Source organism: Pinus tabuliformis, chromosome 6 (genome assembly GCF_031772625.1).
Source record: "Pinus tabuliformis cultivar Carrire ecotype Pingquan chromosome 6, CPIR1, whole genome shotgun sequence".
In the NCBI taxonomy this organism is placed as follows: domain Eukaryota; kingdom Viridiplantae; phylum Streptophyta; class Pinopsida; order Pinales; family Pinaceae; genus Pinus; species Pinus tabuliformis.
Window position 1 is genome coordinate 993,449,206 of NC_142292.1, and position 12,034 is coordinate 993,461,239.

Genomic DNA, 12,034 nt, shown 5'->3' on the forward strand with positions numbered 1-12,034 from the left:
ATTGCGTTCTATCCGATTTGCCAAACAAAAGAATTTTGCAAAAAAAATTACAGTCATTGCACACTCAACAGTGCATACTATTGGCATGGCAGGTGTTTGGGCTGGTCAAAGGGTTGGTCAATGGCCAGTAAAGTTTTGCCAAGTGGTGCATTCTCATTGCTCTGTAGTGTGGTAAGTTGGCTTCATTTTATTGGTTGGAGGAAGGACCAATGACAAGGGGACATGTGGCAAGCGCGAAGGCCGCCACGTAACCCTCCCCAAAGGCCTGGGTATCAGCGCCGTTTAAATTTTTTTTATGGTAGGCTGGGGAGTTGAACCAGCGACCTGCACTGCATAATGCCCACATATTACCATTCTATCACGCTGGTGGTTCTTACAATACTATGGGCACTAAATGTATTTGTTTTCATAACTGTTGGCGGTTAAGGGGAGGAGGGAACCAACCCCGCAGGCCAACCCCCTCCCATGTGATCACTACCGCTTAACTTCCAACAAATGGCTAACCATAACTACGCGAATTAAGTGCTAACTATAGATTACGCGTAATTAATCCAAGATTATCATTTAATTAATGCTGATTTAAGTTGGTGGACTTTTGGCAGTCCCCTAAATTTGGCGCTAACTCCAGATTTAATGGAGTTAATTGGAGTTCCTCCAGTTTTAGTGGAGAATTCCTAGGAGAAATTGTGTTTTCCATAACTTTTGAAATTTTTGACCAAATTGAGCTCAGAAAAAGTCATTCTTAGATGTTTTTGATGTTCTGAGCACATTGAAGTAGGTTTCAGGAGTAGTAGAGCATTGTAAAAAACACTTTTTTCCATTTCAAGATAATATAGTGGCCCAAGCCATGGAAGCTAGACCAAGGAGATGTACCCAGGAGGGGTGAACTCCTTCATCAAATCACTGTGTTAAGTGTTCATTTTGATGGTTTGCTGTACATTTGTTTTTTGCTATTCATCACTTCATTCACATGCTATTTTTCTCATGAATTTGACATAAAACTTGACAAATTTACTTGTTACATTCACAAACACCATAAAGGAAACCTATGCACATAAAGAAAATGATGAGCAATTGTTTTTAATTTTGAAGTTGAAATTAGCACATAAAAACTAAAATTCAACAACAAATCATATTTATAGATATTTATTATTATGTCAGATGCATGATATGCTTGATATCTGAAGTATCAAGCCACTGTATGAAAATTGCAGAGGTTGTTGTAAGATACCTTGTTTCACTGCTAGAAAAGGTCATATATTGATTGGTTCTCAAATTAGCACTTTGGTATGAAAAATATTGGATAGGAACTAATATGCAAATAAAGGATAGAGGAAAATAAAATTGATGTACTACTGCTTGTCCTTTTTTAAGCCAACATGTTAATAAATGTGGCTTGCAAATTGTCACATGTTGAATGCATAGGACAAATATCTATCATGTTGTTGATTATATTCAATGGCGCTGTGGTTATAGGATTAATATTTCAATATACCTGTGGCATAATGCATGAGAAGGTTTTTTAAGAGGGTTGGGCTAAGGAAATTCAAGAAACAACAATTGTTCTTTCACCAAAGGTATAAGACTAGTTTTAACATTTGAATCGAGATCTGACATTGTTACTAACCCATCTTGAAGACATAAGTATGGAATTCCAAAGTGACAACTAATATGACATGATTGATGCACCACTTATATACAATTTGAAATCTTACTACTTGACATGTTTGCACTTGCGAATATGATGTTGTTGTTTGTGGTACTGAGACTTTCATATTGGCATTCTCATTGACCAAAGCCTAATCCTGAGTTACGAAAGCTACAATTTGTATATGTGAGAGGTTTTGGCTTGATGCATTAAGATATTAAGCGAAGCCTTAATTGCTAAGAAAATAATTGTTCATGTGTCCATATTGCTTGAGTAGAGATAAGGATTCTTACTGCAGAAATTTGTTTGGGAATAAGTTACTTCAAAGGGTCTACATGTTGAATAGAAAAGGAACAATTGTTGACAATCATAAATACATTGAGACCAGTTAGACATTGAGTAGTGATAGGGTTTCACATCATTAGAGATACTGAGAAATGAATTGATTATTGACAAAGGTTGATGTTTGGTGCAAAAGCTAATACATGGGCTTAATGTGTAAATTGAGTTGATGTGGATTTGATTAACCACAAAAGTATTTGGTGATGCAGCTAAGGTTTGATGTATAAATTGAGAAGAGGAACATTTGACTAAAAAAGGTTATTTTGTAGTTTATTAGATTGTAGTTTGCTTATATTGATATCGAACATAGGTGGATCCAGTCTGGAAATTTTGAAACATGGTCTTCCGACTAATCAGGGTGGTAGGGTGGTGCAAAGCAGGAGAGTGGAATCTCCTTTAGGTTTAGAGCCTGAGAACACTTTAGGGCAGTAGGGTGGTGCTAGTGCAGGTTGGAGCCTATGAAAGGTAGTTGTAGCATCCTTCCAGTAGAAACCAGTGAATGAGGGAGTCTGAGCTTCCTTCAGGACAGATCTTGTAAACCTGGGTGTTAGAGCATCCATCTAGTAGTAGCTGGTAAACGGGGTGTTGGAGCATCTAGGTTGGAGCTTGTAAACCTGGGCGTTGGAGCGTCCTTCCGCTAACAAGTGGTAAATAGGGTGTTGGTGCATCTGTCATGTTGGAGCCTGTAAACCAGGGGGTTAGAGCCTCCCTTAGTTGGAGTTGAAAATATTGATGTACTTTTTATTGAAGACATATATTAAGAAGCGTTCGATGGTTTTTTTCCTGGAGGAGTTTCCACCTAAAAATATTTTTTTCTATTGTCTTGATGTTTGCACAATGTTGAATGGTGTTGTTTACTATTGATTTATGTTACATATGATGATAATGTCAATTATTGATATGTAAAGTTAAAAAATATAGTAATTAAAGAGAGATAGTGATTCACCTCCCTCTCAGTATGTCCAACAACCCTTGAGCTAGATTTTGGTGCTTGAGGTGGAGTGCTTTTGAGGACTTTTAACCAACAAAATAGCTGAAAAAAGATGAAACAAGGCCACACTTCCTTCCTCCACCAACTACACACATTATCATTCAAAATTTTTAGGCATAATCACATCCATGCCAAGGTATTTCAATGCATAGAGATTCAACTCACTTTCAAGAGAAGAGAGTCCACAATAAGGGAAGGTTCATCAGTGGATAAACCACTGATGGGTAAGAATTCACTACTCTAGGTGGTTCGTGAGTGAGTCAAGCATTAGAGATTTAGCCCCAAGGCAACTCCTGGTGGTTCAAAATCTCTCACAATCATCTGATTGACTCTTCCCAATCCAATAAGTCCATCAATCCACAAGCTCCTAGTGGGTTCTTCAACCTCACAAGCAAGCCACTAGTCTATATATTATTTTTCTCCCACTAAGATTTTGTGAGGGTTGTTTAGCTAGTTTATTCTAACGAGAACTTGGATACTCTAAATTCTGATTGCTTCTCTCTCTCTCTCTCTCTATGTTTCACCTCCAACCTTGGGGGAAAATTTTCTTGCATTGCACTTCATTGTGTGTCCCCTTCCACTGCTCCTATGTGCAAGAGTATGATAGAGCTTGTTCTCTCCACATATGCCTATGTGCATGCGCATGAAAGAGTGTGTGAATGAAGGTCCTTCTTTTTCCAAATAGACTAATCTTTTATATTCTTTCCAACTCGAAGACATTAACCCCCTTAGTATGACGCAACCCATGTTGCCTTTAATTTTTTTCCTTTTATTTATTTTTATTAGGGTTAGAGGATACCTGGGCATGTCCTTTACTCTTTCAATTGATTTATGGCATATTTATACCATTTAAAACCAATTAACCAACCAATACTAATATTTAAAACAACAATTCACTCAAGCAATCTCCTTCCTCAAGCAATGGAATCTGTGTCCCTTGTTCTCTCATCCTTTTAAATAATTACAAGTATTTACAATGAGATAAATATTAACCAGGGAATGTCACAGTTCCCTCCCCCTTGTGGGGAGGGGGACACCATCCTCAATGTTTAATAATCATATACAACCGAACATGATTTAGACCAAGCATTGTTGATTATGGACATTTATACACACAAATTTGGACAACATTTACAATGTATTTACATTTGATTTACTTAGCTAATAAGAAAGGATACACTGCTTACATCTCGTCATCCATTTCCCACATGGCTTCCTTGGTCCCAAAGTTCCTCCACTACACATTGATTTTCTATATTTCTTGATTCCGGAGTGTGAGCTGCCTCTGATCTAGGATGCATAAAGGTTCCAGTTGGAACTCTCCCTTTGGTTCTACTTGTAACACATACCAATCAATCACGTGATTAACATATTGCACATACCATGTAAGTAATGAAACATGAAAAACATCATTCAATCTTATTGATGGATGAAAATCCAACCTATATGCTACTAGCCCTATCTTTTCAAACACTTCAAATGGACCAGAAAACCATGGAGCCAACTTGGTGAAAGACCCAAATTTCAAGGGGGTTTTATTGGGTGTAACTCGTAGGAATACATGTTCCCCTACTTGGAACTCTTTTTGCAATATATGCTAGTCCACACAACTTTTCTACCTATCCCGTGCCACTTTTAAATTTCTTTTGATGGTTTGCATTTCCTGCTCCATGTCCTTCAATATATCAGGTCCAATATGGATCTTATTTATTAGATCACTCCAGTTGATAGGAGTGTTACAACTCTTCCCATAAAGCACTTCAAATGGGCTCATTTTTAATAATTCTTGATACCCATTATTGTATGAAAATTATACGAGTGGAAGGTATTCTTACCACTTCCTTATCTGGTGCATTACATACATCTTTAACATGTCCTCAATAATTATATTTGTCCATTAGTTTGTGGATGGTATGTTGTGCTAAATGCCAACTCAGTTCCCAGCCCCACAAATATCTCTCTATGGAAATTTGAAGTGAACTTTGCATCTCTATTTGAGATAATATTCTTTTGAATTCCATGTAGTATTATGATTTCCTTTATGAAAACTTGAGCCACCTCACTAGCTGAATTGGTAGATTTAACAACCACGAAGTGAGCCACATGGCTTAACTTGTCGACCACTACCATGATTGCATCATGTTGTTTTGTATTCATTGTGAGCCCTATAGTAAAATACATATAAATTACTTCCCACTTCCATTATGGGATGAGAATAGGCTACAATAAGCCACCTAGGTGCTTACACTCAACCTTTACTTGCTGGCACTCTTTACAGTTGGAGATGAAGTCTGCCATCTCACTTATTAAATCAATCAAAAAATAAAATTTCTTGATGGCTGTTAGCATCTTTTGGTAACCGAGGTGACCTAAATACGACTTAGCATGAATCTCCTTTAATATGAGTTTCTTCAAGTTGATATTATTTGATACATAAATTCCATTTTTGAATTTAATAAACCCTTTTTATGCAAGGCAATAGTCCTTATCTTCATTACCTAGAGAGCCTTGTTATAACTTCTCCTTTAATTTTTGATACCCTTTGTTTTCTACCCAACGTGTTTGATATTTCCTTCAATATTAGTTCGGGCTATGATGTAGCTTATTTGTATTATTTTACTAAGTGCATCAACCACTTTGTTCTCTTTGCCTTTCATATATTTGATTTTCATTATTCTCATCACTACAACTAGCCTTCATGTTGCTAGATATTTTCACAACAAATAAAAGACATCCCTTCCTACAACTTCTCTTGGCTTACATGACCAAAATTTGCATCACAGAGGTAGGTTTCAATTTTCCATGTAATTCTCTATGCTCTCTGGCGTTGTCCAAGCATTCAATGGTCTTCTCAAAACAATCTAATTTTGTTCAATGCACATATAAATGATCCATGCTCAACAATATATTATATGCTCCCAATGGAAAAACATTGAGGTCTGCCACTATTGGAATCTTATTTAACTTTATTGGGAAAGCCTTCACCTAATGTTCAACTCTTCTTTTCATCCCCATAGCTAGCCGAACTAGCCAAGACTCATCATGTTCTTCCTTATTTAGTGTGCATTTCTCAACAACAATAAGACATGTAATTCAAATTTGAAGTAGGGTCAATCAAAACAGAAATGATTTGGTCACAGATCATACCTTCCATCTTTATAATTGTTTCCTGATGATCAACTTGGTCGTCATCCACTGCTGCATAAATTCTGGGTATGCTTTGAGCTACTTCCTTGATTGTCTCTATCTCTTACGCATTGTACATTCTTGCACCAACATGCTTGTGCTGGCGGAAATATTTCCTTCAGTGATTTTCTCCATGATTCCAACACTTATATGGACCCTTACCATAATTTTTGGATTCACCTTGAGTAGAATAGCCTCTTCTGTAAACATTGGACTTCTCTTGGTCTTCTTGGTTAACAAGCGTCACATTTGATCCTTTAGAATCATTTTGCAATTTTCCTTTAAGCTTAGCATTTCCCTTGAATTTCTAGTCTAACTTATATTCAAGACCGCACCTAAATTACTCATAACAATGCTTCAATTTTCGAATTACATCCTCTAATGTCATAGGCTCATCGAATTCAATTCTATACTTGAAAGCTTGTGGTAGTCCACTGACATACCTATGAATCTTTTCTTTCTCCTTCTTAAGGTAGGGAACATATGTTAGAAATCCTAGAAATTTTGTGGTGTACTCCTCATTTATCATTTCTGCCAATCTGAGTTCATAGAACTCCTTATCCTTTGTATCGAAGTATCTCTTAGATATATACTTGTTCTTGAAATACTTCTCAACCTCCTTCCAAGAAAAATATTCTTCCCTTATGCCCTTTACATTCTTTGGATATTCCCACCAGATATCAACCTTGCCTCTTAGGTTGAAAGTGGCTACCTCTACTTTCATGTTCTCTAAATAGTCTTGGATTCAAAAGAACTTAGTAATTCCCAGCAACCAGGCTTCAAAATCCTTTTTTTTCCTTATCTCATCATCAAAGGTAGGAGGCTTAGCCTTCTTAAAATACTCTTGTACATATTATTTGTCTCTTCTTTTCCCATGATGATGGTGGTGGTAATTGTTGTTGAGTTATGGAAAAGGTATGCATTTACTATTAAACTCATCATCCTTTTCCTTTATTCTTATCTTTCTATATCTTAATGCGCTAATCTATTAAGGAATTACGGTAAGAAATGAAGGAATTATCTGCAGTTACGACTTAGCTAATTATTACCTTCCTTTATGCAGGAAAACAACAAAAGGGACGAATGTTGTTCCCTATGAAGGAATAACAAAAATCGGCAAGCTAAGAAAGGAACGCGGCAGTTGCAGATAAAGCCAGAAGCAAATCAGATGAATCAGTGCAAGAAAGGAAATGATGTCTAAAGTTGGAAAACTGTTGCAAATCCCTCACGATCGAGAGATCCTGAGGGATCGTGTTCATCATTTATCTTTTCACCCTTTCCTATTATAAAAGGAGATGTTTTGTAAGAAGGAAAGGGGGGAGGAATTTATATATTATTGAAATTGTAATTGTAATTACAGACTCTTGCTGTCGAGAAGAACATGAATATATTATAATGCTCATTTAGTTTGATGATTAATATATACGTAAAGTTGTTTTTCCCTCGCGTTTCTTGAAGTAACTTAGTAGTGTTCGCTGGCAGCTAAGGGCCCGACCTTTGGTGGATTCAACTGCTTTTCTTGTGTCATACATTTCCAATTCTCGCAAGTGTGATGATTTGATAGTATTCTTGCTTTCTGTGATTTTATCGCTTCACTGTTTATTATTTTCCAGTGTTAACATAATCTCTTTTCTTTATATAATTTTCAGTGTTGTCGTTGATTCAGTTTACTTTCATTTCAGATCAAGTTACTTAGATAAATATTCCGCTTGATATAATCAATTGTAAAGAGTATTAACTATCATTGTTGAAACTATCAGATTGATATCATTTGCTGTTTAGATTATTTATTGAGGATTGGATTTGATTTAGATTAAATTAGTTAAAGAGGGATGAGCTATCACTACTGTACTCTCAACTGATGTTGCTATTACTTTGATGAATGTAAGATTTGATTTCGTTAAAGAATTGAGTTTTCTTCAATTGCAATTGGAATTTACTAGATGCGTCCATTTGCTCTTGTATTTAAAAGATCTATACTACAATTTATGAACATTACTCTCTGAGTTAAATAGCAGCCACATACTGTGTACACTCTTGAAATAAGAAGACTTGCTCGGATTGATAATTAATGTGAGGATAATTAGGAGTTTTAAAAAGCACCTTTTATCGACCAACATTTTGGCACCGTTGCCGGGGAGAGTGTAGCCATTTCTAAAGAGTAATGTACATTTGATGATTGTTGTTGAAAAATTGGGTATTGAAAATGGAAGGTAAGAACCTACATAATGAGCAAGCAAAGTGCTTGCTCCTCCGCCCAATTTTCAACACAATTACAGAAAACTGAAGTAGGTATTTGCTGCTTGTCTGTTGAGAGAGAACTGGGTATTAAAAATGAAAGGTAAGAAATTGCATACGAAGCACGTAAAATGCCTGCTCCCCCGCCCACTTTCCAGCATAATTGTTAGGAACTTAGGGTAGAGATAAACATTTGAGTTTGCATGAATGATTAAGAAGAAAAAACCCGAAAACAATCCAATTCCACTACCCAAACCCAAAAGATCTAAGGGAACGGTGACCCTTGGATGATCAAGTTTCATAGACGACATCTTAAAGAGAGTCGAATCTCATCCATCAGCAGGTCCCAAAAATGTTGCTTCTAGACAATCCATTGTCTCCCTTCGGGCCACAGGCTCACCATCTGTAGCCTACACTGAGGTCAACAACAAAACAGTGGGGACTAAGCAGAGTTTTCAAGAAATTGAAAATGTGTGCCAAATTTCCTCATAAGAATGGAATTCTTGTAATATTCATGAAGGAGGAGGAGAAACAGGGGAAACAGAGGAGCCAAGATCCCCTTAGGTAGTAATTCAACAAGGAACACCCAGTATCCCAGACCGAGGGAGTGCTGTTAAGATCATTCCCACCCCTTCTAATCATCCTAGGAATAACTCTCTAGAGATCTTGGAAGGGTACTGACACGTATTTGATCAAATGGCCAACAACCCACAAGCACCCCCGACCTCTACATTGCAGTATCCCATCGTTGACATAGCTGTCAACACACCCATGAAAGCTATCCCTCTACAAATTATTCCCATCTTTCACGGACTAAAATCAGAGGATTCAGATGCATTTCTGTTTGAATTTGATGTATTATGTCGGGGTTATGATTATACCACCGACCCCCAAAAAATAAAGCTATTTCCCTCTACATTAAAAGGAGCAGCCTTGTGTTGGTTTATGGGATTAGGTGGAGGCACAATAAATGATTGGGATAAAATGAAAACCGCTTTCCTTAAAAAATATCAGGACTATTGCAGATCTAGGGAATTGAAAGACGAAATATTCCAAATGGTAGCAAGACCCAGTGAAACGTTAGAAGAATATGTAGAACGTTTTCAATATAACCTCCAACAGTCTCCTTATGCAACTCTGCCTTTGCCTGATAATGTGCTAAAAACTACACTGATTAAAGGGATGAAAGAACAATGGATAGAGACATTAAATATTATGGGTAAAGGTAATATATATCAAGAAGAGTGTGTTGACATTATTAAATTGTGTATCAGGTGCTCAAGAGGCAGTACGAGATTGAAACCAGTAGAATGCGACATGACCACCAGGGGCAACAAAATCTCTGGTGGAGGTATAACTCGTGCAGAAATTGGCAACTTGATAGAGGATTTCAAAATAGATATTTTGGGAACTCTGACAGCGTAATTAGACATTATGCAAGCCAAGCAAAAGCAAGCTGAAGTAGAACAAAACTTGGTGATATTTTGTCCTAGATGTAGGAAGAAGCATAGTCACAAAGAGTGCCCGCTAGATATGGTGCAAACCTGTGCCATATGTACTAAGAATCATGCCACAGAAAGTTGCCCATCACTCCCAGGGCTAAAAGCAGTCTATAAGGAGGCAGAGGAAGAAACATAACCAGTCTACCTGCTAAATTAGCGTCGCCAATGGCAACCATGACAAACAGGTACACCAACTGATTCATCTTCTTTCTTTCAACCCTTGCAATATAATTCGCAACAATACCCAGGAGCTATGTGGCAGAACCAACCACCTTTTTCCAATTGGTCACAACAACCATTCTCTATGCCACCTTGGCCCAACAAATCAAATCAAAATAAAAATTGGCCAAATTCCTCTTACTTCCCACTGTTTTGGCAGAATAATGCATATCAATCTCAATGGTCACCCTCCACTTCACAAAACCAGAACTGGCAGTCAAGCTGGCAAAGACCTACAAACTAGCCAGTAGGAACAATCCCCCTACCTCAACCCACACTGCTAGCACCCTACACATTGCAACAGAACCCTCAGACCAACCTACAACCACAGCTCCCAGCCCAACCCAACCCGAACCCCAACAATAGACCGGTTCAATCTGTGCAAATTATTGAAGGACTAGAGCCAGAAACCAAGTTGAGGGAGTGTAATGAGCTTCAATTAAGGTCTGGACAGATAATAGAATCAGAGGGGGATAAAAATATACAAATTGAAGACCTGTTACCTGTAGAACAAGTACCACAAGTGGAGAATCCAGTTAAACAAAAAACTCATGATCAAACTATTACCTCTTCTCCACCATTCCCAAAGAGATTAATTATACCTCGCTCAATCGAATATCCCGAATTTGATCTTCTGGGAGAATTGAAAATTTTGTGTGTAAAAATACCTCTCCTCCAGGCTATTCAGGACATTCCAATTTATGCAAAAACTATTAAGGAATTGTGTACGAAAAAGCCGAAGAGGAAAATAAAAACAACCCCAACTGTCCATGTAGTCGGTACTTTATCTGATTTACTATCAGGCAGAGAAACACCTGTAAAATATGAGGACCCAGGAAACCCTATAGTCATTGTGAAAATAAATGGATGCTCCTTCCCCAATGCATTAGTGGACCTAGGAGCAGAAATTAATATTCTTACAACAACAACTTGTCAAAAGCTTGGCATTACATCCTTGGACCCAATCACGACCTTGTTGGAATTGGCTGACAACAGATTTTCTGATCATCAATCCTAGAAACTGGCTCGATGGACATCCCGTAATTCTAGGTAGACCTTGGCTAGCAACCGCAGATGCTTACATAAGCTATCGAATAGGCAACATGACTATAGCAAGAGGAAGCAATGTAAAGAATTTATCCTTATATCCTCCATCTCAGCCAAGTTTAACAATAATAAAAACCAGAAAACAACTTATATCATATCTAACTGAAAACATTAGATCACCGCTAACTATAGAAGATGCTCTCGAATTCAAGGATCAAACAGAAGATGACATCATTAACACTTACATTAACCAACCAGATGCCATATCCCATCCAAAATGTCACATGATCGAAGCAGCCCTCGATAACGAAATAGAAGAAGATCCCTTAAAATATATTAACGACCAGTCAATACCAACAACTTCTGTTTATAATAGCAAAACCATAGAAATTGAGCCAGGGAAAACTTTAAATATTAACAAAAACCTGACTGCTGACTAGGAGCAGAAGCTTGTTCAACTTCTGAGAAAATATAAAGAGGCTTTTGCATGGGATTACTTGGACATGAAAGGGATTGATCCCCAATTATGCATGCACCACATCTATATAGAGAAAGATTCCAGGCCCATTCGACAACCTCAACGGAGGTTAAACCCTCACCTTAAAGATATTGTTAAAGCTGAACTACAAAAACTGTTAGATGTAAATTTCATCTATCCTATATCTGACAGCAAATGGGTCTCTCCATTAGTAGTGGTGCCTAAAAAGAATGGAAAGTGGCGTATATTTTTTGACTATAGAGAGCTTAATAAAGCAACCCAAAAAGACCATTTTCCCCTTCCATTCATTAACCAGGTCTTGGACACATTGGCAGGAAAAGAATTCTTTTCTTTCCTAGATGGCTTTAGCGGCTACAATCAAA